Consider the following 19889-nt stretch of genomic DNA (forward strand, 5'->3'; position numbering starts at 1 on the left):
AACACTAGACTAGTGGCATCATCCCATAGAGAACAACACTAGACTAGTGGCATCATCCCATAGAGAACGACACTAGACTAGTGGCATCATCCCATAGAGAACGACACTAGACTAGTGGCATCATCCCATAGAGAACGACACTAGACTAGTGGCATCATCCCATAGAGAACGACACTAGACTAGTGGCATCATCCCATAGAGAACGACACTAGACTAGTGGCCTCATCCCATAGAGAACAACACTAGACTAGTGGCCTCATCCCATAGAGAACAACACTAGACTAGTGGCATCATCCCATAGAGAACACTAGACTAGTGGCATCATCCCATAGAGAACACTAGACTAGTGGCATCATCCCATAGAGAACACTAGACTAGTGGCATCATCCCATAGAGAACACTAGACTAGTGGCATCATCCCATAGAGAACACTAGACTAGTGGCATCATCCCATAGAGAACAACACTAGACTAGTGGCATCATCCCATAGAGAACAACACTAGACTAGTGGCATCATCCCATAGAGAACAACACTAGACTAGTGGCCTCATCCCATAGAGAACAACACTAGACTAGTGGCCTCATCCCATAGAGAACACTAGACTAGTGGTATCATCCCATAGAGAACAACACTAGACTAGTGGCATCATCCCATAGAGAACAACACTAGACTAGTGGCATCATCCCATAGAGAACAACACTAGACTAGTGGCATCATCCCATAGAGAACACTAGACTAGTGGTATCATCCCATAGAGAACAACACTAGACTAGTGGCATCATCCCATAGAGAACAACACTAGACTAGTGGCATCATCCCATAGAGAACAACACTAGACTAGTGGCATCATCCCATAGAGAACAACACTAGACTAGTGGCATCATCCCATAGAGAACAACACTAGACTAGTGGCATCATCCCATAGAGAACAACACTAGACTAGTGGCATCATCCCATAGAGAACAACACTAGACTAGTGGCATCATCCCATAGAGAACAACACTAGACTAGTGGCATCATCCCATAGAGAACAACACTAGACTAGTGGCATCATCCCATAGAGAACAACACTAGACTAGTGGCATCATCCCATAGAGAACAACACTAGACTAGTGGCATCATCCCATAGAGAACAACACTAGACTAGTGGCATCATCCCATAGAGAACAACACTAGACTAGTGGCATCATCCCATAGAGAACAACACTAGACTAGTGGCATCATCCCATAGAGAACACTAGACTAGTGGCATCATCCCATAGAGAACACTAGACTAGTGGCATCATCCCATAGAGAACAACACTAGACTAGTGGCATCATCCCATAGAGAACAACACTAGACTAGTGGCATCATCCCATAGAGAACAACACTAGACTAGTGGCATCATCCCATAGAGAACAACACTAGACTAGTGGCATCATCCCATAGAGAACAACACTAGACTAGTGGCATCATCCCATAGAGAACAACACTAGACTAGTGGCATCATCCCATAGAGAACAACACTAGACTAGTGGCATCATCCCATAGAGAACAACACTAGACTAGTGGCATCATCCCATAGAGAACAACACTAGACTAGTGGCATCATCCCATAGAGAACAACACTAGACTAGTGGCATCATCCCATAGAGAACGCCACTAGACTAGTGGCATCATCCCATAGAGAACAACACTAGACTAGTGGCATCATCCCATAGAGAACAACACTAGACTAGTGGCATCATCCCATAGAGAACAACACTAGACTAGTGGCATCATCCCATAGAGAACACTAGACTAGTGGCATCATCCCATAGAGAACAACACTAGACTAGTGGCATCATCCCATAGAGAACAACACTAGACTAGTGGCATCATCCCATAGAGAACACTAGACTAGTGGCATCATCCCATAGAGAACACTAGACTAGTGGCATCATCCCATAGAGAACAACACTAGACTAGTGGCATCATCCCATAGAGAACAACACTAGACTAGTGGCATCATCCCATAGAGAACAACACTAGACTAGTGGCATCATCCCATAGAGAACAACACTAGACTAGTGGCCTCATCCCATAGAGAACAACACTAGACTAGTGGCCTCATCCCATAGAGAACACTAGACTAGTGGTATCATCCCATAGAGAACAACACTAGACTAGTGGCATCATCCCATAGAGAACAAAACTAGACTAGTGGCATCATCCCATAGAGAACAACACTAGACTAGTGGCATCATCCCATAGAGAACACTAGACTAGTGGCATCATCCCATAGAGAACAACACTAGACTAGTGGCATCATCCCATAGAGAACAACACTAGACTAGTGGCATCATCCCATAGAGAACAACACTAGACTAGTGGCATCATCCCATAGAGAACACTAGACTAGTGGCATCATCCCATAGAGAACACTAGACTAGTGGCATCATCCCATAGAGAACAACACTAGACTAGTGGCCTCATCCCATAGAGAACAACACTAGACTAGTGGTATCATCCCATAGAGAACACTAGACTAGTGGCATCATCCCATAGAGAACAACACTAGACTAGTGGCATCATCCCATAGAGAACAAAACTAGACTAGTGGCATCATCCCATAGAGAACAACACTAGACTAGTGGCCTCATCCCATAGAGAACACTAGACTAGTGGTATCATCCCATAGAGAACAACACTAGACTAGTGGCATCATCCCATAGAGAACAACACTAGACTAGTGGCATCATCCCATAGAGAACAACACTAGACTAGTGGCATCATCCCATAGAGAACAACACTAGACTAGTGGCATCATCCCATAGAGAACGACACTAGACTAGTGGCATCATCCCATAGAGAACAACACTAGACTAGTGGCATCATCCCATAGAGAACAACACTAGACTAGTGGCATCATCCCATAGAGAACAACACTAGACTAGTGGCATCATCCCATAGAGAACAACACTAGACTAGTGGCATCATCCCATAGAGAACAACACTAGACTAGTGGCATCATCCCATAGAGAACAACACTAGACTAGTGGCATCATCCCATAGAGAACAACACTAGACTAGTGGCATCATCCCATAGAGAACACTAGACTAGTGGCATCATCCCATAGAGAACAACACTAGACTAGTGGCATCATCCCATAGAGAACAACACTAGACTAGTGGCATCATCCCATAGAGAACAACACTAGACTAGTGGCATCATCCCATAGAGAACACTAGACTAGTGGCATCATCCCATAGAGAACACTAGACTAGTGGCATCATCCCATAGAGAACACTAGACTAGTGGCATCATCCCATAGAGAACAACACTAGACTAGTGGCATCATCCCATAGAGAACAACACTAGACTAGTGGCATCATCCCATAGAGAACAACACTAGACTAGTGGCATCATCCCATAGAGAACAACACTAGACTAGTGGCATCATCCCATAGAGAACAACACTAGACTAGTGGCATCATCCCATAGAGAACGACACTAGACTAGTGGCATCATCCCATAGAGAACGACACTAGACTAGTGGCATCATCCCATAGAGAACGACACTAGACTAGTGGCATCATCCCATAGAGAACGACACTAGACTAGTGGCCTCATCCCATAGAGAACGACACTAGACTAGTGGCATCATCCCATAGAGAACGACACTAGACTAGTGGCATCATCCCATAGAGAACGACACTAGACTAGTGGCATCATCCCATAGAGAACGACACTAGACTAGTGGCATCATCCCATAGAGAACAACACTAGACTAGTGGCATCATCCCATAGAGAACAACACTAGACTAGTGGCATCATCCCATAGAGAACAACACTAGACTAGTGGCATCATCCCATAGAGAACAACACTAGACTAGTGGCCTCATCCCATAGAGAACAACACTAGACTAGTGGTATCATCCCATAGAGAACACTAGACTAGTGGCATCATCCCATAGAGAACACTAGACTAGTGGCATCATCCCATAGAGAACACTAGACTAGTGGCATCATCCCATAGAGAACAACACTAGACTAGTGGCATCATCCCATAGAGAACAACACTAGACTAGTGGCATCATCCCATAGAGAACAACACTAGACTAGTGGCCTCATCCCATAGAGAACACTAGACTAGTGGTATCATCCCATAGAGAACAACACTAGACTAGTGGCATCATCCCATAGAGAACAACACTAGACTAGTGGCATCATCCCATAGAGAACAACACTAGACTAGTGGCATCATCCCATAGAGAACAACACTAGACTAGTGGTATCATCCCATAGAGAACAACACTAGACTAGTGGCATCATCCCATAGAGAACAACACTAGACTAGTGGCATCATCCCATAGAGAACAACACTAGACTAGTGGCATCATCCCATAGAGAACAACACTAGACTAGTGGCATCATCCCATAGAGAACAACACTAGACCAGTGGCCTCATCCCATAGAGAACAACACTAGACTAGTGGCATCATCCCATAGAGAACACTAGACTAGTGTCATCATCCCATAAAGAACGCCACTAGACTAGTGGCATCATCCCATAGAGAACAACACTAGACTAGTGGCATCATCCCATAGAGAACAACACTAGACTAGTGGCATCATCCCATAGAGAACAACACTAGACTAGTGGCATCATCCCATAGAGAACAACACTAGACTAGTGGCATCATCCCATAGAGAACAACACTAGACTAGTGGCCTCATCCCATAGAGAACACTAGACTAGTGGCATCATCCCATAGAGAACAACACTAGACTAGTGGCATCATCCCATAGAGAACACTAGACTAGTGGCATCATCCCATAGAGAACACTAGACTAGTGGCATCATCCCATAGAGAACAACACTAGACTAGTGGCATCATCCCATAGAGAACAACACTAGACTAGTGGCATCATCCCATAGAGAACAACACTAGACTAGTGGCATCATCCCATAGAGAACAACACTAGACTAGTGGCATCATCCCATAGAGAACAACACTAGACTAGTGGCATCATCCCATAGAGAACAACACTAGACTAGTGGCATCATCCCATAGAGAACAACACGACTAGTGGCATCATCCCATAGAGAACAACACGACTAGTGGCATCATCCCATAGAGAACACTAGACTAGTGGTATCATCCCATAGAGAACAACACTAGACTAGTGGCATCATCCCATAGAGAACACTAGACTAGTGGTATCATCCCATAGAGAACACTAGACTAGTGGTATCATCCCATAGAGAACAACACTAGACTAGTGGCATCATCCCATAGAGAACAACACTAGACTAGTGGCATCATCCCATAGAGAACAACACTAGACTAGTGGCATCATCCCATAGAGAACAACACTAGACTAGTGGCATCATCCCATAGAGAACAACACTAGACTAGTGGCATCATCCCATAGAGAACACTAGACTAGTGGCATCATCCCATAGAGAACAACACTAGACTAGTGGCATCATCCCATAGAGAACAACACTAGACTAGTGGCATCATCCCATAGAGAACAACACTAGACTAGTGGCATCATCCCATAGAGAACAACACTAGACTAGTGGCATCATCCCGTAGAGAACAACACTAGACTAGTGGCATCATCCCATAGAGAACACTAGACTAGTGGCATCATCCCATAGAGAACAACACTAGACTAGTGGTATCATCCCATAGAGAACACTAGACTAGTGGTATCATCCCATAGAGAACACTAGACTAGTGGCATCATCCCATAGAGAACACTAGACTAGTGGCATCATCCCATAGAGAACACTAGACTAGTGGTATCATCCCATAGAGAACACTAGACTAGTGGTATCATCCCATAGAGAACACTAGACTAGTGGCATCATCCCATAGAGAACACTAGACTAGTGGTATCATCCCATAGAGAACAACACTAGACTAGTGGCATCATCCCATAGAGAACAACACTAGACTAGTGGCATCATCCCATAGAGAACAACACTAGACTAGTGGCATCATCCCATAGAGAACAACACTAGACTAGTGGCATCATCCCATAGAGAACAACACTAGACTAGTGGCATCATCCCATAGAGAACAACACTAGACTAGTGGCATCATCCCATAGAGAACACCACTAGACTACTGGCGTCATCCCATAGAGAACACCACTAGACTACTGGCGTCATCCCATAGAGAACACCACTAGACTAGTGACGTCATCCCATAGAGAACACTAGACTAGTGGTATCATCCCATAGAGAACAACACTAGACTAGTGGCATCATCCCATAGAGAACAACACTAGACTAGTGGCATCATCCCATAGAGAACAACACTAGACTAGTGGCATCATCCCATAGAGAACAACACTAGACTAGTGGCATCATCCCGTAGAGAACAACACTAGACTAGTGGCATCATCCCGTAGAGAACAACACTAGACTAGTGGCATCATCCCGTAGAGAACGACACTAGACTAGTGGCATCATCCCGTAGAGAACGACACTAGACTAGTGGCATCATCCCATAGAGAACGACACTAGACTAGTGGCATCATCCCATAGAGAACGACACTAGACTAGTGGCATCATCCCATAGAGAACGACACTAGACTAGTGGCATCATCCCATAGAGAACGACACTAGACTAGTGGCATCATCCCATAGAGAACAACACTAGACTAGTGGCATCATCCCATAGAGAACGCCACTAGACTAGTGGCATCATCCCATAGAGAACGCCACTAGACTAGTGGCATCATCCCATAGAGAACACTAGACTAGTGGCATCATCCCATAGAGAACACTAGACTAGTGGCATCATCCCATAGAGAACACTAGACTAGTGGCATCATCCCATAGAGAACACTAGACTAGTGGCATCATCCCATAGAGAACAACACTAGACTAGTGGCATCATCCCATAGAGAACAACACTAGACTAGTGGCATCATCCCATAGAGAACGACACTAGACTAGTGGCATCATCCCATAGAGAACGACACTAGACTAGTGGCCTCATCCCATAGAGAACAACACTAGACTAGTGGCATCATCCCATAGAGAACAACACTAGACTAGTGGCATCATCCCATAGAGAACAACACTAGACTAGTGGCATCATCCCATAGAGAACAACACTAGACTAGTGGCATCATCCCATAGAGAACAACACTAGACTAGTGGCATCATCCCATAGAGAACGACACTAGACTAGTGGCCTCATCCCATAGAGAACGACACTAGACTAGTGGCATCATCCCATAGAGAACGACACTAGACTAGTGGCATCATCCCATAGAGAACGACACTAGACTAGTGGTATCATCCCATAGAGAACAACACTAGACTAGTGGCATCATCCCATAGAGAACAACACTAGACTAGTGGCATCATCCCATAGAGAACAACACTAGACTAGTGGCATCATCCCATAGAGAACAACACTAGACTAGTGGCATCATCCCATAGAGAACAACACTAGACTAGTGGCATCATCCCATAGAGAACAACACTAGACTAGTGGCCTCATCCCATAGAGAACAACACTAGACTAGTGGTATCATCCCATAGAGAACACTAGACTAGTGGCATCATCCCATAGAGAACACTAGACTAGTGGCATCATCCCATAGAGAACACTAGACTAGTGGCATCATCCCATAGAGAACAACACTAGACTAGTGGCATCATCCCATAGAGAACAACACTAGACTAGTGGCATCATCCCATAGAGAACAACACTAGACTAGTGGCCTCATCCCATAGAGAACACTAGACTAGTGGTATCATCCCATAGAGAACAACACTAGACTAGTGGCATCATCCCATAGAGAACAACACTAGACTAGTGGCATCATCCCATAGAGAACAACACTAGACTAGTGGCATCATCCCATAGAGAACAACACTAGACTAGTGGTATCATCCCATAGAGAACAACACTAGACTAGTGGCATCATCCCATAGAGAACAACACTAGACTAGTGGCATCATCCCATAGAGAACAACACTAGACTAGTGGCATCATCCCATAGAGAACAACACTAGACTAGTGGCATCATCCCATAGAGAACAACACTAGACCAGTGGCCTCATCCCATAGAGAACAACACTAGACTAGTGGCATCATCCCATAGAGAACACTAGACTAGTGTCATCATCCCATAAAGAACGCCACTAGACTAGTGGCATCATCCCATAGAGAACAACACTAGACTAGTGGCATCATCCCATAGAGAACAACACTAGACTAGTGGCATCATCCCATAGAGAACAACACTAGACTAGTGGCATCATCCCATAGAGAACACTAGACTAGTGGCATCATCCCATAGAGAACAACACTAGACTAGTGGCATCATCCCATAGAGAACAACACTAGACTAGTGGCCTCATCCCATAGAGAACACTAGACTAGTGGCATCATCCCATAGAGAACAACACTAGACTAGTGGCATCATCCCATAGAGAACACTAGACTAGTGGCATCATCCCATAGAGAACAACACTAGACTAGTGGCATCATCCCATAGAGAACAACACTAGACTAGTGGCATCATCCCATAGAGAACAACACTAGACTAGTGGCATCATCCCATAGAGAACAACACTAGACTAGTGGCATCATCCCATAGAGAACAACACTAGACTAGTGGCATCATCCCATAGAGAACAACACTAGACTAGTGGCATCATCCCATAGAGAACAACACGACTAGTGGCATCATCCCATAGAGAACAACACGACTAGTGGCATCATCCCATAGAGAACACTAGACTAGTGGTATCATCCCATAGAGAACAACACTAGACTAGTGGCATCATCCCATAGAGAACACTAGACTAGTGGTATCATCCCATAGAGAACACTAGACTAGTGGCATCATCCCATAGAGAACAACACTAGACTAGTGGCATCATCCCATAGAGAACAACACTAGACTAGTGGCATCATCCCATAGAGAACAACACTAGACTAGTGGCATCATCCCATAGAGAACAACACTAGACTAGTGGCATCATCCCATAGAGAACAACACTAGACTAGTGGCATCATCCCATAGAGAACACTAGACTAGTGGCATCATCCCATAGAGAACAACACTAGACTAGTGGCATCATCCCATAGAGAACAACACTAGACTAGTGGCATCATCCCATAGAGAACAACACTAGACTAGTGGCATCATCCCGTAGAGAACAACACTAGACTAGTGGCATCATCCCATAGAGAACACTAGACTAGTGGCATCATCCCATAGAGAACAACACTAGACTAGTGGTATCATCCCATAGAGAACACTAGACTAGTGGTATCATCCCATAGAGAACACTAGACTAGTGGCATCATCCCATAGAGAACACTAGACTAGTGGCATCATCCCATAGAGAACACTAGACTAGTGGTATCATCCCATAGAGAACACTAGACTAGTGGTATCATCCCATAGAGAACACTAGACTAGTGGCATCATCCCATAGAGAACACTAGACTAGTGGTATCATCCCATAGAGAACAACACTAGACTAGTGGCATCATCCCATAGAGAACAACACTAGACTAGTGGCATCATCCCATAGAGAACAACACTAGACTAGTGGCATCATCCCATAGAGAACAACACTAGACTAGTGGCATCATCCCATAGAGAACAACACTAGACTAGTGGCATCATCCCATAGAGAACAACACTAGACTAGTGGCATCATCCCATAGAGAACACTAGACTAGTGGCATCATCCCATAGAGAACAACACTAGACTAGTGGCATCATCCCGTAGAGAACGACACTAGACTAGTGGCATCATCCCATAGAGAACAACACTAGACTAGTGGCATCATCCCATAGAGAACACCACTAGACTACTGGCGTCATCCCATAGAGAACACCACTAGACTAGTGACGTCATCCCATAGAGAACACTAGACTAGTGGTATCATCCCATAGAGAACAACACTAGACTAGTGGCATCATCCCATAGAGAACAACACTAGACTAGTGGCATCATCCCATAGAGAACAACACTAGACTAGTGGCATCATCCCATAGAGAACAACACTAGACTAGTGGCATCATCCCATAGAGAACAACACTAGACTAGTGGCATCATCCCGTAGAGAACAACACTAGACTAGTGGCATCATCCCGTAGAGAACAACACTAGACTAGTGGCATCATCCCGTAGAGAACGACACTAGACTAGTGGCATCATCCCATAGAGAACGACACTAGACTAGTGGCATCATCCCATAGAGAACGACACTAGACTAGTGGCATCATCCCATAGAGAACGACACTAGACTAGTGGCATCATCCCATAGAGAACGACACTAGACTAGTGGCATCATCCCATAGAGAACAACACTAGACTAGTGGCATCATCCCATAGAGAACGCCACTAGACTAGTGGCATCATCCCATAGAGAACGCCACTAGACTAGTGGCATCATCCCATAGAGAACACTAGACTAGTGGCATCATCCCATAGAGAACACTAGACTAGTGGCATCATCCCATAGAGAACACTAGACTAGTGGCATCATCCCATAGAGAACACTAGACTAGTGGCATCATCCCATAGAGAACAACACTAGACTAGTGGCATCATCCCATAGAGAACAACACTAGACTAGTGGCATCATCCCATAGAGAACGACACTAGACTAGTGGCATCATCCCATAGAGAACGACACTAGACTAGTGGCCTCATCCCATAGAGAACAACACTAGACTAGTGGCATCATCCCATAGAGAACAACACTAGACTAGTGGCATCATCCCATAGAGAACGCCACTAGACTAGTGACGTCATCCCATAGAGAACGCCACTAGACTAGTGGCATCATCCCATAGAGAACACCATAGAGGACAAGTGGCATCATCCCATAGAGAACGACACTAGACTAGTGACATCATCCCGTAGAGAACGCCACGAGACTAGTGACATCATCCCGTAGAGAACAGGGTTGACGACGTGGCAGCATCCCGTAGAGAACGACACTAGACTAGTGGCATCATCCCATAGAGAATGCCATAGAGGACTAGTGGCATCATCCCGTAGAGAACGCCATAGAGGACTAGTGGCATCATCCCATAGAGAACTAGTGTCATCATCCCATAGAGAACTAGTGGCATCATCCCATAGAGAACTAGCGGCATCATCCCATAGAGAATTAGTGTCATCATCCCATAGAGAACTAGCGGCATCATCCCATAGAGAACTAGCGGCATCATCCCATAGAGAACTAGTGGCATCATCCCATAGAGAACTAGTGGCATCATCCCATAGAGAACTAGTGGCATCATCCCATAGAGAACGCCACTAGACTAGTGGCATCATCCCATAGAGAACGCCACTAGACTAGTGGCATCATCCCGTAGAGAACGCCACTAGACTAGTGGCATCATCCCGTAGAGAACGCCACTAGACTAGTGGCATCATCCCATAGAGAACGACACTGAACTAGTGGCATCATCCCATAGAGAACGCCATTAGACTGGTGGCATCATCCCATAGAGAACTAGTGGCATCATCCCATAGAGAACTAGTGGTATCATCCCGTAGAGAACAACACTAGACTAGTGGCATCATCCCATAGAGAACAACACTAGACTAGTGGCATCATCCCATAGAGAACAACACTAGACTAGTGGCATCATCCCATAGAGAACAACACTAGACTAGTGGCCTCATCCCATAGAGAACAACACTAGACTAGTGGCCTCATCCCATAGAGAACACTAGACTAGTGGTATCATCCCATAGAGAACAACACTAGACTAGTGGCATCATCCCATAGAGAACAACACTAGACTAGTGGCATCATCCCATAGAGAACAACACTAGACTAGTGGCCTCATCCCATAGAGAACACTAGACTAGTGGTATCATCCCATAGAGAACAACACTAGACTAGTGGCATCATCCCATAGAGAACAACACTAGACTAGTGGCATCATCCCATAGAGAACAACACTAGACTAGTGGCATCATCCCATAGAGAACAACACTAGACTAGTGGCATCATCCCATAGAGAACAACACTAGACTAGTGGCATCATCCCATAGAGAACAACACTAGACTAGTGGCATCATCCCATAGAGAACAACACTAGACTAGTGGCATCATCCCATAGAGAACAACACTAGACTAGTGGCATCATCCCATAGAGAACACTAGACTAGTGGCATCATCCCATAGAGAACAACACTAGACTAGTGGCATCATCCCATAGAGAACAACACTAGACTAGTGGCATCATCCCATAGAGAACAACACTAGACTAGTGGCATCATCCCATAGAGAACAACACTAGACTAGTGGCATCATCCCATAGAGAACAACACTAGACTAGTGGCATCATCCCATAGAGAACAACACTAGACTAGTGGCATCATCCCATAGAGAACAACACTAGACTAGTGGCATCATCCCATAGAGAACAACACTAGACTAGTGGCATCATCCCATAGAGAACAACACTAGACTAGTGGCATCATCCCATAGAGAACAACACTAGACTAGTGGCATCATCCCATAGAGAACAACACTAGACTAGTGGCATCATCCCATAGAGAACAACACTAGACTAGTGGCATCATCCCATAGAGAACAACACTAGACTAGTGGCATCATCCCATAGAGAACAACACTAGACTAGTGGCCTCATCCCATAGAGAACGACACTAGACTAGTGGCATCATCCCATAGAGAACGACACTAGACTAGTGGCATCATCCCATAGAGAACAACACTAGACTAGTGGTATCATCCCATAGAGAACAACACTAGACTAGTGGTATCATCCCATAGAGAACAACACTAGACTAGTGGCATCATCCCATAGAGAACAACACTAGACTAGTGGCATCATCCCATAGAGAACAACACTAGACTAGTGGCATCATCCCATAGAGAACAACACTAGACTAGTGGCATCATCCCATAGAGAACAACACTAGACTAGTGGCATCATCCCATAGAGAACAACACTAGACTAGTGGCCTCATCCCATAGAGAACAACACTAGACTAGTGGTATCATCCCATAGAGAACACTAGACTAGTGGCATCATCCCATAGAGAACACTAGACTAGTGGCATCATCCCATAGAGAACACTAGACTAGTGGCATCATCCCATAGAGAACAACACTAGACTAGTGGCATCATCCCATAGAGAACAACACTAGACTAGTGGCATCATCCCATAGAGAACAACACTAGACTAGTGGCCTCATCCCATAGAGAACACTAGACTAGTGGTATCATCCCATAGAGAACAACACTAGACTAGTGGCATCATCCCATAGAGAACAACACTAGACTAGTGGCATCATCCCATAGAGAACAACACTAGACTAGTGGCATCATCCCATAGAGAACAACACTAGACTAGTGGTATCATCCCATAGAGAACAACACTAGACTAGTGGCATCATCCCATAGAGAACAACACTAGACTAGTGGCATCATCCCATAGAGAACAACACTAGACTAGTGGCATCATCCCATAGAGAACAACACTAGACTAGTGGCATCATCCCATAGAGAACAACACTAGACTAGTGGCCTCATCCCATAGAGAACAACACTAGACTAGTGGCATCATCCCATAGAGAACACTAGACTAGTGTCATCATCCCATAAAGAACGCCACTAGACTAGTGGCATCATCCCATAGAGAACAACACTAGACTAGTGGCATCATCCCATAGAGAACAACACTAGACTAGTGGCATCATCCCATAGAGAACAACACTAGACTAGTGGCATCATCCCATAGAGAACACTAGACTAGTGGCATCATCCCATAGAGAACAACACTAGACTAGTGGCATCATCCCATAGAGAACAACACTAGACTAGTGGCCTCATCCCATAGAGAACACTAGACTAGTGGCATCATCCCATAGAGAACAACACTAGACTAGTGGCATCATCCCATAGAGAACACTAGACTAGTGGCATCATCCCATAGAGAACAACACTAGACTAGTGGCATCATCCCATAGAGAACAACACTAGACTAGTGGCATCATCCCATAGAGAACAACACTAGACTAGTGGCATCATCCCATAGAGAACAACACTAGACTAGTGGCATCATCCCATAGAGAACAACACTAGACTAGTGGCATCATCCCATAGAGAACAACACGACTAGTGGCATCATCCCATAGAGAACAACACGACTAGTGGCATCATCCCATAGAGAACACTAGACTAGTGGTATCATCCCATAGAGAACAACACTAGACTAGTGGCATCATCCCATAGAGAACACTAGACTAGTGGTATCATCCCATAGAGAACACTAGACTAGTGGTATCATCCCATAGAGAACAACACTAGACTAGTGGCATCATCCCATAGAGAACAACACTAGACTAGTGGCCTCATCCCATAGAGAACACTAGACTAGTGGTATCATCCCATAGAGAACAACACTAGACTAGTGGCATCATCCCATAGAGAACAACACTAGACTAGTGGCATCATCCCATAGAGAACAACACTAGACTAGTGGTATCATCCCATAGAGAACAACACTAGACTAGTGGCATCATCCCATAGAGAACAACACTAGACTAGTGGCATCATCCCATAGAGAACAACACTAGACTAGTGGCATCATCCCATAGAGAACAACACTAGACTAGTGGCATCATCCCATAGAGAACAACACTAGACTAGTGGCCTCATCCCATAGAGAACAACACTAGACTAGTGGCATCATCCCATAGAGAACACTAGACTAGTGTCATCATCCCATAAAGAACGCCACTAGACTAGTGGCATCATCCCATAGAGAACAACACTAGACTAGTGGCATCATCCCATAGAGAACAACACTAGACTAGTGGCATCATCCCATAGAGAACAACACTAGACTAGTGGCATCATCCCATAGAGAACACTAGACTAGTGGCATCATCCCATAGAGAACAACACTAGACTAGTGGCATCATCCCATAGAGAACAACACTAGACTAGTGGCCTCATCCCATAGAGAACACTAGACTAGTGGCATCATCCCATAGAGAACAACACTAGACTAGTGGCATCATCCCATAGAGAACACTAGACTAGTGGCATCATCCCATAGAGAACAACACTAGACTAGTGGCATCATCCCATAGAGAACAACACTAGACTAGTGGCATCATCCCATAGAGAACAACACTAGACTAGTGGCATCATCCCATAGAGAACAACACTAGACTAGTGGCATCATCCCATAGAGAACAACACTAGACTAGTGGCATCATCCCATAGAGAACAACACGACTAGTGGCATCATCCCATAGAGAACAACACGACTAGTGGCATCATCCCATAGAGAACACTAGACTAGTGGTATCATCCCATAGAGAACAACACTAGACTAGTGGCATCATCCCATAGAGAACACTAGACTAGTGGTATCATCCCATAGAGAACACTAGACTAGTGGTATCATCCCATAGAGAACAACACTAGACTAGTGGCATCATCCCATAGAGAACAACACTAGACTAGTGGCATCATCCCATAGAGAACAACACTAGACTAGTGGCATCATCCCATAGAGAACAACACTAGACTAGTGGCATCATCCCATAGAGAACACTAGACTAGTGGCATCATCCCATAGAGAACAACACTAGACTAGTGGCATCATCCCATAGAGAACAACACTAGACTAGTGGCATCATCCCATAGAGGACAACACTAGACTAGTGGCATCATCCCATAGAGAACAACACTAGACTAGTGGCATCATCCCGTAGAGAACAACACTAGACTAGTGGCATCATCCCATAGAGAACACTAGACTAGTGGCATCATCCCATAGAGAACAACACTAGACTAGTGGTATCATCCCATAGAGAACACTAGACTAGTGGTATCATCCCATAGAGAACACTAGACTAGTGGCATCATCCCATAGAGAACACTAGACTAGTGGCATCATCCCATAGAGAACACTAGACTAGTGGTATCATCCCATAGAGAACACTAGACTAGTGGTATCATCCCATAGAGAACACTAGACTAGTGGCATCATCCCATAGAGAACACTAGACTAGTGGTATCATCCCATAGAGAACAACACTAGACTAGTGGTATCATCCCATAGAGAACAACACTAGACTAGTGGCATCATCCCATAGAGAACAACACTAGACTAGTGGCATCATCCCATAGAGAACACTAGACTAGTGGCATCATCCCATAGAGAACAACACTAGACTAGTGGCATCATCCCATAGAGAACAACACTAGACTAGTGGCATCATCCCATAGAGAACAACACTAGACTAGTGGCATCATCCCATAGAGAACACTAGACTAGTGGCATCATCCCATAGAGAACAACACTAGACTAGTGGCATCATCCCGTAGAGAACGACACTAGACTAGTGGCATCATCCCATAGAGAACAACACTAGACTAGTGGCATCATCCCATAGAGAACACCACTAGACTACTGGCGTCATCCCATAGAGAACACCACTAGACTAGTGACGTCATCCCATAGAGAACACTAGACTAGTGGTATCATCCCATAGAGAACAACACTAGACTAGTGGCATCATCCCATAGAGAACAACACTAGACTAGTGGCATCATCCCATAGAGAACAACACTAGACTAGTGGCATCATCCCATAGAGAACAACACTAGACTAGTGGCATCATCCCATAGAGAACAACACTAGACTAGTGGCATCATCCCATAGAGAACAACACTAGACTAGTGGCATCATCCCGTAGAGAACAACACTAGACTAGTGGCATCATCCCGTAGAGAACAACACTAGACTAGTGGCATCATCCCGTAGAGAACGACACTAGACTAGTGGCATCATCCCATAGAGAACAACACTAGACTAGTGGCATCATCCCGTAGAGAACGACACTAGACTAGTGGCATCATCCCATAGAGAACAACACTAGACTAGTGGTATCATCCCATAGAGAACACTAGACTAGTGGTATCATCCCATAGAGAACACTAGACTAGTGGCATCATCCCATAGAGAACACTAGACTAGTGGCATCATCCCATAGAGAACACTAGACTAGTGGTATCATCCCATAGAGAACACTAGACTAGTGGTATCATCCCATAGAGAACACTAGACTAGTGGCATCATCCCATAGAGAACACTAGACTAGTGGTATCATCCCATAGAGAACAACACTAGACTAGTGGCATCATCCCATAGAGAACAACACTAGACTAGTGGCATCATCCCATAGAGAACACTAGACTAGTGGCATCATCCCATAGAGAACAACACTAGACTAGTGGCATCATCCCATAGAGAACAACACTAGACTAGTGGCATCATCCCATAGAGAACAACACTAGACTAGTGGCATCATCCCATAGAGAACACTAGACTAGTGGCATCATCCCATAGAGAACAACACTAGACTAGTGGCATCATCCCGTAGAGAACGACACTAGACTAGTGGCATCATCCCATAGAGAACAACACTAGACTAGTGGCATCATCCCATAGAGAACACCACTAGACTACTGGCGTCATCCCATAGAGAACACCACTAGACTAGTGACGTCATCCCATAGAGAACACTAGACTAGTGGTATCATCCCATAGAGAACAACACTAGACTAGTGGCATCATCCCATAGAGAACAACACTAGACTAGTGGCATCATCCCATAGAGAACAACACTAGACTAGTGGCATCATCCCATAGAGAACAACACTAGACTAGTGGCATCATCCCATAGAGAACAACACTAGACTAGTGGCATCATCCCGTAGAGAACAACACTAGACTAGTGGCATCATCCCGTAGAGAACAACACTAGACTAGTGGCATCATCCCGTAGAGAACGACACTAGACTAGTGGCATCATCCCATAGAGAACGACACTAGACTAGTGGCATCATCCCATAGAGAACGACACTAGACTAGTGGCATCATCCCATAGAGAACGACACTAGACTAGTGGCATCATCCCATAGAGAACGACACTAGACTAGTGGCATCATCCCATAGAGAACAACACTAGACTAGTGGCATCATCCCATAGAGAACGCCACTAGACTAGTGGCATCATCCCATAGAGAACGCCACTAGACTAGTGGCATCATCCCATAGAGAACGCCACTAGACTAGTGGCATCATCCCATAGAGAACACTAGACTAGTGGCATCATCCCATAGAGAACACTAGACTAGTGGCATCATCCCATAGAGAACACTAGACTAGTGGCATCATCCCATAGAGAACAACACTAGACTAGTGGCATCATCCCATAGAGAACAACACTAGACTAGTGGCATCATCCCATAGAGAACGACACTAGACTAGTGGCCTCATCCCATAGAGAACAACACTAGACTAGTGGCATCATCCCATAGAGAACAACACTAGACTAGTGGCATCATCCCATAGAGAACGCCACTAGACTAGTGACGTCATCCCATAGAGAACGCCACTAGACTAGTGGCATCATCCCATAGAGAACACCATAGAGGACAAGTGGCATCATCCCATAGAGAACGACACTAGACTAGTGACATCATCCCGTAGAGAACGCCACGAGACTAGTGACATCATCCCGTAGAGAACAGGGTTGACGACGTGGCAGCATCCCGTAGAGAACGACACTAGACTAGTGGCATCATCCCATAGAGAATGCCATAGAGGACTAGTGGCATCATCCCGTAGAGAACGCCATAGAGGACTAGTGGCATCATCCCATAGAGAACTAGTGTCATCATCCCATAGAGAACTAGTGGCATCATCCCATAGAGAACTAGCGGCATCATCCCATAGAGAATTAGTGTCATCATCCCATAGAGAACTAGCGGCATCATCCCATAGAGAACTAGCGGCATCATCCCATAGAGAACTAGTGGCATCATCCCATAGAGAACTAGTGGCATCATCCCATAGAGAACTAGTGGCATCATCCCATAGAGAACGCCACTAGACTAGTGGCATCATCCCATAGAGAACGCCACTAGACTAGTGGCATCATCCCGTAGAGAACGCCACTAGACTAGTGGCATCATCCCGTAGAGAACGCCACTAGACTAGTGGCATCATCCCATAGAGAACGACACTGAACTAGTGGCATCATCCCATAGAGAACAACACTAGACTAGTGGCATCATCCCATAGAGAACAACACTAGACTAGTGGCATCATCCCATAGAGAACAACACTAGACTAGTGGCATCATCCCATAGAGAACAACACTAGACTAGTGGCCTCATCCCATAGAGAACAACACTAGACTAGTGGTATCATCCCATAGAGAACACTAGACTAGTGGCATCATCCCATAGAGAACACTAGACTAGTGGCATCATCCCATAGAGAACACTAGACTAGTGGCATCATCCCATAGAGAACAACACTAGACTAGTGGCATCATCCCATAGAGAACAACACTAGACTAGTGGCATCATCCCATAGAGAACAACACTAGACTAGTGGCCTCATCCCATAGAGAACACTAGACTAGTGGTATCATCCCATAGAGAACAACACTAGACTAGTGGCATCATCCCATAGAGAACAACACTAGACTAGTGGCATCATCCCATAGAGAACAACACTAGACTAGTGGCATCATCCCATAGAGAACAACACTAGACTAGTGGTATCATCCCATAGAGAACAACACTAGACTAGTGGCATCATCCCATAGAGAACAACACTAGACTAGTGGCATCATCCCATAGAGAACAACACTAGACTAGTGGCATCATCCCATAGAGAACAACACTAGACTAGTGGCCTCATCCCATAGAGAACAACACTAGACTAGTGGCCTCATCCCATAGAGAACAACACTAGACTAGTGGCATCATCCCATAGAGAACACTAGACTAGTGTCATCATCCCATAAAGAACGCCACTAGACTAGTGGCATCATCCCATAGAGAAC

General features: G+C 45.1%; 1 protein-coding gene across 1 annotated transcript in view; it reads right to left on the reverse strand.

The window, feature by feature from the left end:
* Positions 1 to 19889, reverse strand: part of nipal2 (NIPA like domain containing 2) — a 72789-nt gene that overhangs the window by 35210 nt on the left and 17690 nt on the right. The window lies entirely within an intron of this gene.

Source organism: Salmo salar, unplaced genomic scaffold (assembly GCF_965601325.2).
Source record: "Salmo salar unplaced genomic scaffold, fSalSal1 ptg000245l, whole genome shotgun sequence".
Classification (NCBI taxonomy): Eukaryota; Metazoa; Chordata; class Actinopteri; order Salmoniformes; family Salmonidae; genus Salmo; species Salmo salar.